Genomic DNA, 16,442 nt, shown 5'->3' on the forward strand with positions numbered 1-16,442 from the left:
AAAACATGGGCAAGAGCCTTTATCTGTGCTTTCTGCAGGAAGGAGTAGACAAAGCAAGGTAAGCAGGTTTAGTACTGGCTGGTTGGAACAATTTCTGTGGTCTCTGGCATGTAGGGGCTCTCTCTAGTTGTCTGGTATTCTGGCTCCGTGATGATTTGGGCAGGGGAACAGTGGCTCAATGAGTAAGAACCCAACAAAGGAGGTGGTTGGAGGTGTGAACCCTTGATTGGGTGATTTGCATATGAAAGGCATGCTCCCAAGGTGAGTTGTCTGCTATCTCTAGGAATTAGCCCAGGAAAGGAAAGTCTCTCCAGAGTCAGCCAAGCTTCAATATGTCAAAGCACCAAAAATTCAGAAGCAAGTGACTTGATTAACAGAACACCAACTGCAATTCTCTGGGATTATATAGGAAATGAGAGGTAAGATCAAAACTTGCATCTCACCATATCCCTGACTTCCCTGGGGCCCAAGAAGACTCATTCTGAGAATTTGGTAGAAATGAAAACCAGACTTACAGAAATGAAAGCTTACTTGTCTAAGACTTTTCATTGAATTACCATAAAACCATTTATTTGAGCTGATAATACTTGGAAGTCCTCAAATTAGAGTATGTATCGATCCCACAAATGATGTGAAGGAATTAGTTAGGTTCAGCTATGTGTGACTGAAAATCAAATTAACAGTAAACAATATAAAAGCTTTGTGTTTTTCATATAAGTGAAGTCTGGAAGCAGGCAATCCAGGGTGCTAAGGGTGCTTTGCTCCACTAAGTTCTCAGGGATCCGGCCTCCTTTGAGCTCAGGAACAAAAAATAAGAGAGTAAGAGGTATGCATTGGCTTCTTTCAGAGATGATTCCCAGACTTATCACATGATACTTCAGTTTCATCATGTTGGCCAGAATTTAGGCACATGGCCATACCTAGGTGCAAAGAAACCTGGAAAACATAGCTGTTTTTTCAGCTTCCCTAGAAATCAAAGGCTCAGTTGCTCTGAAAGAAGATTGGGTTTGAGAGGCAATGAATATTCCCCCACACTAGCACTGAGCACTGAGTTTCTGTCACCTATCCTTCCAAATTCCTTTCTCTTTTGTGCCACCAATAACACCTCCAAAAGTGGTAAGCTAGAAACTTTGCAAGCCAGAAATCTGTCAGCCTAGGCTTCCGTTTTTTCTTTCACTCCCCACATTCAGACCCAAACTCAGTTCGGCTCATTCTACCTCCTACATGCCTTGAGCAATTTCACAGAAGGGTTACTACCATTACCTCCCATCTGGTCTACCACCCTCCAGACCCAACCCCCTCCAGGCCCACCCGCCTGCCCAACCCCCCACATGCGCCTGCCAGATCATACTACTCTCTGCAGCGGGAGCTATTTTTCAAAATGCTCATCTGACCACATCTCTTCCTGTCTACAGTCCCTCTGGGGCTCCTCGTGGCACTCAACCCCAAGTCCAAATCCGCTGGCATTTCATAGATAGAGCCCATCATGATATGTGGGCCCTGCCTGCCTCCCTCGCCTCGTCCTCTGCCTCGTACATATACAAGCCCATGCTACAACAGCCCCTACGGGATCCCAATCTCACCGTGCAACCCACTGACCCCATGCATTTCTGCACGCTGCTATCTGGGTGCTCTTCTCTTTTCTCTCCATCTTTGGGTTCCTGTTTATCCTTCAAGACCCAGGTGTGGAGTATCCACCTGTGTTAGGCTATCTGGGCTGCCATAACATAATACCCTAGACAGGGTGGTTCATGAACAACAGAATTTTGTTTCTCAGAATTCCGGAGGCTGGGAAGTCCAAGATCAAGGTGCTGTCAGATTCAGTGCCTGGAGAGAGCCAGCTGCCTCGTTTAGACACAGTTGTCTTTGGGAAGTATTCCCAGACCCTCACTTCTGGAACTGGATGGACACGGCTTCCCTCGTGCCACCCCCCATCTTCAAAAAAATTTTTGTTTAACGTTTATTTATTTCTGAGAGAGACAGACAGACAGGCATAGCATGAGCAGGGTTGGGGCAGAGAGGGAGACACGAATCCAAAGCAGGCTCCAGGCTCTGAGCTGTCAGCACAGAGCCTGATATGGGGCTGGAACTCATGAACTGCAAGATCATGTCCTGAGCTGAAGTCGGACGCTTAACCAACTGAGCCACCCAGGCGCCCCACCACCCCAGTCTTTTAAATACCCACCTGCCACAGTAAGGTACGGGGATTTATGTGCATGTTTATCTATCATTTCAGGTTCTGAGTCTCTGTAGGCAAGAACTATATCTTACTCATCTTCATAAAACCAGTACTTCACAGCATCTGGTGAGTAACAGGTCCTTAAGAAATGTTCATGAAATAAACAAATCCTTCACTAAAGGGGATGTGTTCTCTGAGCTTCGAGCCCCCGCCAGCGTGCCTGCATCTGTATGTCTCTTTGCTCATAAGTGGCAATTGGCTGGTTCTCTGGCCAGCGTCTCAACTGTGAACTGTGCTAGCCACGACTTGAACAGCAGCTTGACCTCTGAGGCAGCTGTTTGGGGGGGGGGGGGACGGGGGCGCATCCATTTCCTTGTGAGTGCTCGTTTGTGAAAACAAGCAGTCAGAAGTCACCGTTTCGTACCAGCCGTTCCAAAGTCAGGTTATGATGCTTGTAGTAGAAAGAACCAGCTTTTGTTTTTACCCTACAGTTTGATGATGACCTCCCCCCCCCAAAAATGCACCATTGTGAAACACATTGACATCCCAAGGCTTGTGATGTCAGCTGTCAAGATTCAGATTCTGTGTCACTTCTGTACCTCCTACCCTGGTCACTAAAGCAATTCTGGCACTTGTAAAATCTGTTCAGTAACAGCGACAGTAAAGATTTCTAGGGTGAGGCAGTTGAAATTAATTAAATGGTGTGTTGAGACGCGGTGGCAGTTTCTGGAGGTGGGTAAGGGATGGGGTGAAAGGTGGCCAGGGAGGCCCTGATGAAGGAAGCCCTGAATTAAGGCATCAGCTGTGCAAGCACCCCTGGAAACGGGCTGCTATGGACCTGGAGAACATGGTCCTCGGGGGATCTGGACTGAAATCCCGGCTCCGCATCCTGGGTTTGCCACTTGCCAGCTTTGCAATCCCCGGCAAGTTGCTTAACGGCTTTACGTCTCTGTTTCCTTGTAAATTAGAGATAATACACCAGAGTGACTTTACTGGGCAAATTAAATTAGATAACTTATGTGAAGTGGCTAGCGCAAGGCCTGATCCAGACTAAGTGCTCCATAAATATTAACTCTTAATTCTATTATGATTAAGAGAGAAGAGTCAGTATCGCGGAGCTGGACTGCCTGGGATTGAATCCAAGCTCCACAACTTCAGAGCTGTGTGCTCTTGAGCAAGTTGTTTAACTTCCCTGTGCCTCAGTGGCCTCATCTGTAAAAGGGACGTGATAGTAGGCAGTTGCAAGGCATAAGTGAGGCAAGGTCTGTTCACAGCAGGGCCTGGCACGTTAAAAAAAACTTCCAGGTTGGTGCTCTTTCCAACAGTGCCTCTGGAAACAAGATATACGGGACCTGCGTAGCAATCTTGGTGGCAGTGACTAGGGTTGGAGTTAATACAGGTGGTGCTGGTAAGTATTAGCAGCAGCTTTACGTAAAGCTCAGCTGATCCTCCCCAGGAGGTGGACACTGAGCCCAGCCTCTAAGGTCAGGTCATGTCCTTTTGCTCACCAGAATATAACTACCCCTTAGCACCACACCTGGCACGTAGTAAGTGCTCAATAAATGTTTGTCGCAGGCGTGAAGTACAACAGGGCTCCCATGTTTCACAACATAGACGGCTGTACATAACGAGTGTGCTGATCCACAGCAAGGTTCTATCAGACTTGACTTTGTTCATGCAAGTTCCCTGTGACGGGGGCTCCACATCCATTGATGCTAGCGGCTGAGTATGAATCCCTTCAGGACTATAGCTGCAGAGTGGTTCATCAACCTTGAGTAGTATCTAATGTTATCATCATTTTTGGCCTCTGGAGTTGACAATCCCAAATGACGGCAAAATTTAATCACTCATATTTATGTTGGTCATTTACAACCAGTGATTATTACGGCAACATTTTATAAGTGATGTGCATACTTTTTTTCCTCTCCCTTTCAGGGAAAGCTTTCGGATGATTCTGCCAGATACCAGTTACAACCAGGCAATGTTGTCGCAGGTTTCTTGGGCGCTTCACCTAGCAGCTCCCTTTCCAAAACACGTGAGCTAGAGTTTGCTTTCCACAAGTTTATTTATGTAGCTCCCCTGCCCCACTCCCTCGCAAGAACTTTGAAAAAATTACGTGCCCTCAGCACAAACATAAGTGCTTAACGTTTTTCATAAGCTTAAATAATTTCAAAGGATGCAATTTCTGGCCATTGTAAATATTGAGATTTGAAAATAAAATTCTGACATTGTTCTTTTTTATGTATCCGATGAAACTTAAATGTCATAGCAACTTGGGGCACCTGGGTGGCTCAGTTGGTTGAGCGGCCGACTTCGGCTCAGGTCATGATCTCACGGTCTGTGAGTTCGAGCCCCGTGTCAGGCTCTGTGCTGACAGCCCAGAGCCTGGGGTCTGCTTCAGATTCTGTGTCTCCCTCTCTCTCTGCCCCTCCCCTGCTCATGCTCTGTCTCTCTCTGTCTCAAAAATAAACGTTTAAAAAAAAAAAGTCATAGCAACAAATTATCCGTTTTAAAAATATATGAACAAGGGGCACCTGGGTGACTCAGCCAGTTAAGCGGCTGACTCTTGATTTCAGCTCAGGTCATGATCTCATGGTTCGTGAGATCAAGTCCCATGTTGGGCTTTGCCCTGACAGCTTGGAGCCTGCTTGGGATTCTCTCTCTCTCTCTCTCTCTCTCTCTCCCTCTCTCTCTCTGCCCCTCCCCAGCTTGCAGTCTTTCTCTCTCTTTCCCAAAATAAATAAATAAACTTAAAAAGAAATTAAAAAAATAAAAATGTATGAACATGCTCTTAGTTAATAATTAGAATATTTGTTGTGCTCTTTCTTTAAAACTTTAATTTATTCTACTTTTCCCACAGATTTTTTTTCATGATGTAATTTTTTACATATTCATTGATCACCCTACCATACTGCTTGATGGTCAAGATATGTATATGAATTCTGATTTAAATTTGTTTTAGTTCCTCATGACCATGCCATTCCAAGTGTTAACTAGTTTTTCTAGGTTGTGTCTGTATTATAATTAGGAGTACACAACTGAGCAAAATAATGTAATTACGTCAGAAGTTTTGATTAATAATTATCAAACCCAAGAAGGGAAATTTTCCTGGAAACCATTTCTTTAGGAAAGTCAAGGGAAAGTTCTAGGGCCTTGATTAGAGGAAGGAGCCCAGATAACACCTTTCTGCTTGTTGGCTGTCTCTTCCTGCCGAATGAAGCTTCTTGAGGAGAGACTCTTTACTGCCTTTCACTGCTGTACCACATCGTCCAGAACTGCCTGGCGCATAGTAGGCATTTAATCAATGTATGTCATCAAATGAAAGTGCCCCTTTGGCTTCTCAAAGGCTTTTATACCCCAGGCAACATACTTCAGAAAGATTGGGGATGGGCGAAGGTAAGAGAAAGAAAGAGCCTTTCATTTGTAGAGTGAGTGGCAGAAGGATGTTGGAAAAGGATAAACAACCAGAGTCCACATGGTTCTGATGCAGGGCAGTTTTAGAAAATCACCAATAGGGAAGCTGAGGATACAAAATCCATTTTCACATGTCAATGCTCGAGTATCCCCTTTAAGGTCTTCATATACCCTCTGGGATGGGCAGGCCCCAGCCTTAAGATCCCTGGGGCTTTATAACATTAATCCAAGATGTAATGTTATTGTTTTATTTTTTTTATATTTTAAGTGTTTCTTTATTTATTTTGAGAGGGTGAGAGCCTGATGCCGGGCTCGAACCCACGAATCACGAGATCATGACCTGAGCCGAAGTTGGACGCTTAACCTACTGAACGGCCCAGGCGCCCGGTAATGTTGTTGTTTTAAAAGAGAGCAGTGGGTGTGTCGGCAGCAGGAAGAATAAGGCAAAAAACCTCTTTCAATTGTAATCATTCCAGGCTGGAAACTTCTCGATCCAGGATCAACCTAAAAAGAAATGTTGGAAGAGAAATGTATGCTTTAAACTAATTTCACAGCAGAAAAACTTGGCAAGCATATATGTAGAAGGATATGGTGATCTCACCTTTCATCATGTCAAACATCTCAGAAGCCAACATCAGTGCAAACAAATTGAAATCATATTAACTCTTAAAGATACTTACACACACGTACACACACACACACACACACACACACACACACACAGCCTAGGAGCCACAAACCAATTCACACACTTATGGAATGGCCACTATGTGCCAGGAGTAGTGATAGGTGTTGGGTTGTAGCAACAAATCAAGCACATAGGACCCTGCCATGATGGAGCTTAGAACTGAAGCCAGCGTGGTCAATGGTTCTAGGTGTTGTACTACAGGTTATTTTCAATAAATCATATTTCAGAAACAAAGAAACCTCATGATTTGCATTGGAGAGGAAGAAACAGCATAAGAGAGTAAAAGTTCCCTACAGAGCCTGTTCTTTCTATCCAAATTCTATTCAAATTTTTCAAGGTAAGTTATCCACAGTTCATTTTATAGCAGTGCACCTCAAATGATGTCAAACTCAGTATTTGGGGGCTAGAAAGATGAACTAAATTCAATTTTCTGTTTTTACAGGGTACCGATAAATCCTGGTCAACGGTTCACATCACATGGTTTAACAGCCCAAGATGGTCTTGCTTAAGCATCTTTGTTTTCTTTAATCCCCAGACACAACATCATGACACCCTAGCAAACCAATTCTCAATGGCCTTTCAAAAGCTGCATTAGTTGTCTTTCCTCTCCTCCAACACACACACACACACACACACACACACACACACTATTTCTTTCTCTCTCTCAGCTTAGGAAGATTGAAAAAATTGAAGGCGTATTTTCCATAGCACTTCAGCTCATGGTAATAACTTCAATATAAATGTTGACTCACAGGGAAACGGTAGCCAACTGGAATTGTAGCTTAAGAAACGAAATACAAAGCAAGACCTTATCTGCAGATACCAGTTCTTTTCTGTGCTGTTGCAGGGGTTTATTCTCACCGCTGAAATGGAACACATCTTTTTGACAGCATGCGGCACAATCAGGAAATCAATTCTAAAGGTTCTCCAATTAAGGGTGCCATTTCCACCAGTGTAAACGAACCCAGGTCTCGCTCAAGACGTGACAGACACGAGTCCCCTCCCACAAGTGGGAGTGAAAATGGCACCTCCAGCCTCCTCTTGAAAGCCTCCTGAATAAATGTCTACAGTTATCCACATCCTTTCCTACAGACCTCCTCCCCTCAAGCCAGGCATATGTGTAACTGAACCTTTAAGCAGAGACATATGATGATTTTTAACTTTGATTAGGAGCTCTTGAAGATGATTGTCTCTTCCTGCTTTATCTTCTAGCAAGATCTCCCCTTCTTTAGTTTGGTCAAAAGTGGTTTCTTTTTAAAAAGGGCTACTCAACTTTAGGAAAACCTGCAAGAAGAGACTGAGAGTATTCCCACACCACAGAAAATGGGTAGTCAGCTGATAAGATATTTCATTGTCCTCTCGTCTCCAACCCTCCCACCATCAAAAAAAGACAAAAGAAACAAAGTTAATCAGAAATCTAAAATCTTATCATCCTTTTGAATTCGTCAGCTCTTGTACAGAAAGCGAAGAGAAAAGCAGGAAGGAGGCAAGGATGTCAAAGGGAGGGTTAACTACTCAGTCCTCCCAACCCCTTTAAAAAAGGTCATTTACAGAGTAAACATCAAAGAGGGCAAGCCTTGGAATGGAACCGGACTCGGGCTCTGCCCTGCCTCTTCTAGTGACAGGGGGTCGCTTTACTTCACTTGTCAAACCTCAGTTTTACCCAAAAAATAAAGATGTGAGGACAATGCCCAGCACTTGGTGGAGTGCTCAGTCAAGGCTGGTCGAAATGTTCTCAATAATAGTTATCATAATAACAGGCAACCCTATCGACAATTAATCATGTACCAGGCACTAAGAATTTTAATCTGCTCAACAGTTCTGTGAGGTAAGTTCGATCATTATCCCTATTAAAAAAAAAATTCTTTTAATGTTTATTTATTTTTGATAGAGAGATAGAGAGAGACAGAGCACGAGCAGGGAAGGGGCAGACAGAGAGGGAGACACAGAATCCAAGGCAGGATCCAGGCTTCGAGCTGTCAGCACAGAACCCAACACAGGACTCAAACTCACAGACCACAAGATCGTCACCTGAGCCGAAGTCAGACGCTCAACCGACTGAGCCACCCAGGCGCCCCGACCACTATCCCTATTTTAATGCCTAGAAAGGAACAAAGATGTTACATAACTTGCCCAAAGCCACAAGGCTACTAAGAAACGAAGCCCACACTTGAACTCAAGCAGCCGGGCTTAGAGCCACACAGTCCCACAGACCTTTCTGCAGCGAATGATGCGCTCTATAATCTAAGCTATCCAGCACGGTAGCTACCGGCCACAGGTAGCTACCAAGTGCTTGAAGTGTGGCTAGTGTGACTGAGGAATCGAACTGCTCGTTTTAATTCATTTTCGTTCATCTACATGTAAATAGTCACATGTGGTTAGTTGCTACAGTATTGGACAGCCCAGCTCAAGAGGATACACTGGTAGCCATCAGAGATTGGCACCTCCAGTGTGGGCATGAGACTCCAAAAAAGACAGTAATAAAATGGGGATTAATTTATTTATATATGTGGCTGCAATGCCGGAGAGGAGTATTATCTCATTATCGTTAAGTAATGTACTATTGTCCTGGTCACATTCTATTTGACTTCTTCCCACGTGGCAAATTTACTTTTTCTCTTTAAATCACAAACGTATTGTATTGAACTAACAAAAAGTCAAACAACCAAAAGTGTATAACCTAGGGGCGCCTGGGTGTCTCAGTCTGTTGAGCGCTCGACTTCGGCTCAGGTCACGATCTCGCGGTTTGTGAGTTTGGGCCCCGCATCCGGCTCTTATGCTGACAGCTTGGAGCCTGGAGCCTGCTTCGGATTCTGTGTCTCCCTCTCTCTCTGCCCCTCCCCCCTCTCAAAAATAAATAAACATTAAAAAAAATTTTTTCTAAGTGTATAACCTATTGAGTGGAAGTTCCTCTCTCGGCCACCAACCTATCTGAATCCCCTTCAGATCAGAACTCACGAACTCTGTTTTGAGTTTTTGAGTATATGTAGACATGAGTGCACATAAATGGATCAAAATAGGACCAACCTGCCCTTTAGTGTTCTACATTTTCTTTACTGAGAACTATCTCACTCATTTTTCCATGTTGGTTGCATATGTATCTCCCTCACTCTTTCCTAATAACTATTTCATTATATGGCTGTACCGTAACTTATGACCTGCTCTTCTATCGATGGACAGTTTGGTTAATTCTAAACTTTTGCCTTTAAAAATAATACCGCAACGGGGTCGCCTGGGTGGCTCAGTCTTGTTAAGCGTCCGACTTCGGCTCAGGTCATGATCTCACGGTCCGTGAGTTCAGGCCCCGCGTCGGGCTCTGTGCTGACCGCTCAGAGCCTGGAGCCTGTTCCGGATTCTGTGTCTCCCTCTCTCTCTCTGACCCTCCCCCATTCATGCTCTGTCTGTCTCTGTCTCAAAAATAAAATAAAACGTTAAAAAAAAATAATAAAAAATAGTAATAATAATACCGCAACGAGTGTACAATTGCCATGGAGTTGCAGCTTTGTGAGACTGCTCCCTAAAAGGGGCCAGCAGACACTTCTTTGGCCTACCCAAAAGACACCCCTCCCCTCATCTCTTCCTCGCTAACAGAATTGATTTGGTTTGGGGTGCACCTCAACACCTCCTGAGTCAAACGAAGTTCTGGTTGGAATAGCCAGTCACGTGGCCCCGTTCCCACTGGTAGTCATTGGTGAATGGACATCCAATTCGATTCTGGAAAATAGCAGAAAGTGGCTGGGGGCCTTGAAAATACAAGGGGCTCAAGGACATTCTTCTGTCACTTCTCGAGTTGCTACAACTTTCACACAGCCATGAGAGGGGACTTCGCCTGGAAATGAGGCAAAGAAACCGGGGATGGCAGAGGGGAAAGATGGAAACTCCCAGGATCCATAACGCACCGCACCGTTGAGCTGCTGAATTAACCAGCCCCGAAGCCTCCCACCTTCTGGACTTCTTCTAAGTGAGAGAAGTTGTTTTTCCTTTCAGCCAGTTGAGTTTGGGTTTATATTACTTGGTCAAAACTATCCTAACCAATACAAGTGGCATTGCTGGTGGAAAGGGCATGCGTGGGCTTTCCCCTGATAAGCACCCTTAAGTCATTTCTGTTTAAACTTTTCATAGCATGAATGCGGGAAGGATCTCAATGGCTTGAATATATCTTCCATTCCCTGGAACAGGGTGTAGCTTTACTGCTACACTAGTCCCAGCATATCCATCAGTCTCCCCTGCCTTCTGATTCATACAGATGACACTATACTAAATATAAAATCAGAAATCTGGCCGGTCTAGAGATTCTTCTAGCCTTTTCATATCATGGTATACAGTAAATGGTAATATTTTAGGGTACATTGGGGTAAATGGGTAATGATACTCCAGGTCAAGGGTTTCCAACCCAAGGATTCCAGCTGCCCTAGGGCTTGCCTATCTCACGGAGAGCAGGGGAGAATGATATTGTGGCCCACCTGAAACCCATTAGTGAAACATCGGTTGTTCAGTGCTACTGTAGAGAGATTCATCCTGTTTCATTGATTCTAAGCACCATATTTTCCCACATTTTAATCTCTCTGCAATTAGGATGCCTCTTACAGCTTCTAATACCTTCTAAATGCTGTCAACCAGACAGCCGGTATCATCTCATTGACATTTTCTATCTGCATGAATTCGATCTGAAAATCTGTTGCCCCTTCTGGTAAGGTCAGGAAAGCCCCAGCATCATGGAGAGTCAATGTTTAAAGGGTACAGAGTTTCAGTTTGGGGTGATGAAGAAGTTCTAGAGATGGATGGTGGTGATAGATTGCACAACAGCATGAACATATTTGATGCTACTGAAGTGCACACTGCAAAAATGGTTAAAATGGTACATTTCATGCTATATACATTTTACTACAATTAAAAAAAAAGGCCCAGCAGCAACCTCGCAGGATGTCAGTGGCTTAGATGCAGAGACAATAGTGGGACACCCTTCTGAGAAACACTGCATCTTGGGGCAGCTGGGGTGGCTCAGTCAGTTAAGCATCTGACTCTTATTTCAGCTCAAGTCGTGATCTCAGGGTTCATGGGATGGAGCCCCGTGGATTGAGCTCTGTGCTGACAGCGTGGAGACTGCTTGGGATTCTCTCTCTCTCTCTCTCTCTCTCTCTCTCTCTGCCCCTCCCTCCAAAAGAAACACTGCATTCTGACTTGTGTTCTTGTTGGCACAGAGGATAAGACTATGTGAAAAAATTAGACATTGAGGATTCTGAATATGAAGCTCTAGGCATACATTAAGCAATTTGTTTCTCTGATAGTTTTTCTTGTTATGTATGCACAAGAGTGACAGGAGATAAAAACCTCCATTCTGGCAGTTCCCTATTTGACCAGCCATTTGTACCCTCCACCTTTCGCTAGGGAGGCTGATCTCTAGGGATTGTGTTGTGTTGGCTAGGCCCCTTGAGGCTGGGTTCCAATTGGGTTCAGCCAATAGGAAGCAATGGCAGCAGCCTGGAGAGCAGAGGAGAGAGGTCAGTGTATTCACTCCCTTGCTCCCTCCCTGCCGGGCAGTGGGTTGTTGCAAAGGCTGCACTCCTCCACAGGAGGCTATATTCTGTGTGGTCTCCCCCGTTCCTTTCCCAATCAGATGTGCACCACTTGCAGCCTGGGAGCGGTTTCTGCTCCCCACTGTGGCCAGCCCCTGGTGGCACTTCCCTCCTCCCTGCTCACATACTTAGTAAATATTCTCATCATCAAACCTCCTTCAGTGTCCTTACCTTGAAAGGGTGCTCTTTGTTTCCTGCTGGGGTTCTGACTGATTCTTTTCGAAGATTTATTTATTTTTGAGAGACAGAGCACAGAGGCGGGGGAAGGGGGGACACAAGATCCTAAGCGGGCTCTGCGCTGACAGCAGCAAGCCCCAACGAGGGGCTCGAACTCACGAACCATGAGATCATGACCTGAGCCAAAGTCGGATGCTCAACTGACTGAGCCACCCATGTGCCCCCTGACTGATTTTTTAAAATCTATATCCTAATAAATCTAAAAGAGACCTTTAAAAAAACAAAGATACATAAGCACTGTGTCATAGTATAATTGGGAACACTTTTTCTTTCTTAGTGGTACACAAATGATGAGGCATCTCACAGCCATTCGAAATGCCATAGAGGGTTAAAGAGATGGTTCCAATATTACACTCCCAGAATTAACTTGGGATTATAGCCAAGCAAGTTAAATATTTCGAAATATCATACACAATGCAGTTCGGCGCCAATTTTATTCCCTGGGTGAGTACCAGCCGCAAAATGTAAGGGCCTCGGGAGCAGGCTTTCTTGGAGGTTCTTATGTGCTGCCCCAGGTCAGCTGGTCTTCCTGCTCTCCTCCTACGCCCCTCCACACTCCTCCTGTGCGTCCCACTGGCTCTTAAGGTATCTCCCTGCCTGACTCCAATGGCTTCATAACTTGCTAGAGTCCATCTCTAAATAATTCACCCTTCCCTTTGTTGCCAGAATCCCATTTCCTGAAAAAGCAGAGCTGGGCAGGCCATTTCCCTGCTCCAGACCTTTTTACTTGCTTCCCTTGGTTTTCAGGATGAAGTTCACATTTTTAAACACACCACCCAAGGCCCTTCATGGTCTACCCCTGCCATTCTCCTTAGCCTCCTTTCCTGTCGCTGACTTACCCGTGATGTTTCTGCCTGCCACACGTAAGGACTTGCTAATTCCAGACATGCCTGTTTTTGCTGTTCCTTGGAACTAGAAGGCCCTTCCTGCCCTTCAGTCAGCTACCTTCACTCATCCCTCCCTATTCAGCTCAGTTATCACCTCCTCTAGGAAGCCTTCCTATTCTCAGTTGAGTTAGTAGTATCTCCCAGGGCCCCGGATGTCTCACACAACCCCAAACTGCTTACATCCAGGGGCGTTCACATGGTGGGAACGCAGAGGTTGTTGAATGCATTAACACAATTTTGTTCTTTTCTGCTTCTGTTGCTTTGCTTGTACCGTATCAACCAGGACATTTATTGAAGAAACTGCTGTTTTTTTTCTCAGCACTCAATTCTGCCCAGTGGCAAAAGTGACCAGTAGACTGAAAATAGTAAAATAATCCCCAAAGCAGTGTTATCTCAGGGCCCGGTAAACCAACCACACACATTAAAGACAGCCTGATGATTTGCATTCAGCTAAGACCTAATCGTGTTCAGTGCTTTTAATTTTGAACCTGGACTCCAGGCTTTGTACTATGTTGTAACCAATTAAGCAACTGAATGACACCCAGTAAAGTGTGGCTGCTCAGGTCACAGACTAATCCAGACTGCCTGGGTCTGTACCTTGGTTCAGCCATTGACCAGCTGTGTACCTTGGGCAAGTTATTTAGTCTCTTTGTGCCTCAGTTTTCTTCTCTGTAAGATGGGAATATTAACAGTACTGACCTCAGAGTAAATGATTTAACATATGCAAATGCTTATAAAGTGCTTGGCACAAATTAAGTACTGTGTAACTACCAGCTATTTTCAGTCTTTTCCTATTAAAATGGCAGAAAGAAAGGCACATCTGAGGAGCAAATCAGTCATTTCAGGCTTTCTGCTGTAGTGAAGCCATTGTTAGCTCTCCTAGTGCCTATTTAATGAATTCACAGATCACAATCATGAGACCTGTGTCTAATATTGCTAGAAGTCTGTAGAAGAGACATCATCTTCCATCTGGTTCCTCCAAGGCTACCAAAGTGACACGTATTTTTATTTCCTACACATCACATACAGCAGTGTGAACAATGAGTTCTGCCTTTTTCTCTTCCTGCCTACAGCTTTTGTATTTCTAAGGTTTCTCTGTGTCTGTAGTGATTACCCCATGAAAGCTCCCTGTGTGTACTGCCCACGAGGAAGAAAAATTTGAGTCAAATAGCGAGAGTTTAGCAAAACAGTGGTTCCTGAAATCACATGTGGACTGACGGTGGACTCCTCTGTCTCCTGGGTATCCTAAGGAATATGTGCCCCCTGCCCCCACTATTTGAAGAACATTGAGAGCTCCCGGGGCGGGAGGGGGGTGGTGTTCTTTGGAATTAACACTCTTAGAGACACCAGGTTCCCCAGAATCCTACAATTGTTGCTGAAAGATGGGATTTGACATTACATATGTGAGGAAGGGGTCAGTGACCTAATGATCACAGTGATCTAGTGATCTGTGCTTCCCCAGGCTTTTCATGGCAGATTTTCTAGCATCCCTCACATTTCCCAATCTTTGCACTTGGAAAAATAAAAAATGCTTTAAAAATAAGTGGAAGACCACCAAGGTTTAGTGATAGATGCTTTCCAATGCACCTATTATTTGGTTTATTCACTTGAAATGTTGAAAATGAAGACAGGAGGGCCTGGGCCATGCAAAGTAGGCGCTGGTGATGGTGTCCTTTGGCCCGGTGACCCAAGTTCTAATAGCACCCAGCCTCCCCACTGCACCCTGTTCTCCCTTTCCTGGCATGCTCCCCACTTTCCTGTATTTGTATTGTCTGCCTCTGGCACAAGAACGACCTCCAAGGGGACCAGGACTTCGGCTTATTTCACTCACCGCTGCATCCTTAACACCTAGAATAGCACCTGATCCTCAGGGGGTGACGATGCACGGGCTGGTGACTGTCTATGAAGCAATGCAAGGTTTACAGTAAGCACTCCTGGACTGCCAATTGTCCCAGTTCCTGTTCATCACCATCAGCGCAGCATAAGCCAGAGCCTTCCTGTCTACCAGTCCTCTTCCTCACCAGTAGTCACAGGTAGGAGACAAAGCAGATTTCTAGGCGCACCACTTAAGCATAAAGTCAAACCAGACAGAATCGTGTCAGGGACTCCAAACCTTACCCTTCTTTGGCAGAGACTCTGACTTCATCTCTTTGCTTGATGACTGTTCTCGCCATCAACCACTCCTCCCTCCCCACACCCTTGGACAGCCACACACATCCTCTTACAAAGTTGAAGTTTCCTTGGAGGTCGGTATTTTCAGAATACCTCACGGACACATTCAGCCACACAACTCGGTGGAAAGAATCCTTTTTACAAGTAAGCGTATCATACATTTCAAATGAATACAAGAACATGAGTCTGAATCACTTTATTTTACTGCAAAAACATAATTTAGCCATCTTTTGGGCGAAGGATTAAAGAACTAAAGCAAAACGGTCACGGACGGAAAGGTGGGAGAATGGGTAACAGCCACGTAGAAGAGAATACAGGCTGCCTTAGCATCAGGACACATCATTCCTGTGAAAAGCAACTCCTAAGTCCTACCATTAAGCTCTAATATTGAGCAACTGACTTACTCAACTGGTCTTTCCTCCATTAGTACCCCTCTCCCACTGACACGCCAGCTGGAATACAACCAAGTAAAAAGTGGCTTTTTCAAATGATATTTGTGTCACAGAGACACTAACAGACAACCCCAAGGCTTCTGAAGCATCCTACGAATTACATCAAATGGAAGTCCCTCCTTCACCTGACTGTCAGCAACTTGACACAGGAGCCACTTCCTTTTTTGCTCATCATCCTGTGCCTGCCACCTAGCAGGCACTCTGTGAATATTTGTTGGATAAATGCCTTCGTTAATAAGGAGTTTTTGTGAGTCCCTGGATTAATCAGCTCCAGCCAAAGGCTCATAAAATCAAAATAAGGCAATGTTGATACAACAGGACTAAAATTTGGTGCCAGTCACTGGCCCGTTGCACAGAGCAAGCTATTGAAAAGAACTCACCAACCAAAACCCACATTCCAGCAAGGATGAGAAGAGCAGTGTCTCTGTGTGAAGTATCCCTACTGCCCCCAAATGTAAATATCCCCCCACTGTCCTCCAAAATGCTTTCTTGGAAACAGTGCTCCCTTTAGATTAATGAAGTCTATTTTAAAAAATAAAAATGAATCAGACCTAAATCAGAAACAGAAGGGAGAACAGATCCCCAAACTCAGTGCTTGCAGGATCTCGCTTATCTAGCAGGTCCCTTGAGTAAAAGGACCACTACCAATGGTTTTTGTACAAATACATTTCCTTCTTCACGGGTAGAGAGTTTCAATTCCTGTAAGGGACTGAACACCCACATGCCAATTAATAAACCTGGGGCTCTCCTCTCCTTCCATAAGTGAGGCCAGTTTTTGGAGTGCCTTTTAAATAAACTTGCAAAGCCCAAAGTTTTGGGCCTTTTTTTAAACCCCAA

Source organism: Prionailurus bengalensis, chromosome A2 (genome assembly GCF_016509475.1).
Source record: "Prionailurus bengalensis isolate Pbe53 chromosome A2, Fcat_Pben_1.1_paternal_pri, whole genome shotgun sequence".
Taxonomy (NCBI): domain Eukaryota; kingdom Metazoa; phylum Chordata; class Mammalia; order Carnivora; family Felidae; genus Prionailurus; species Prionailurus bengalensis.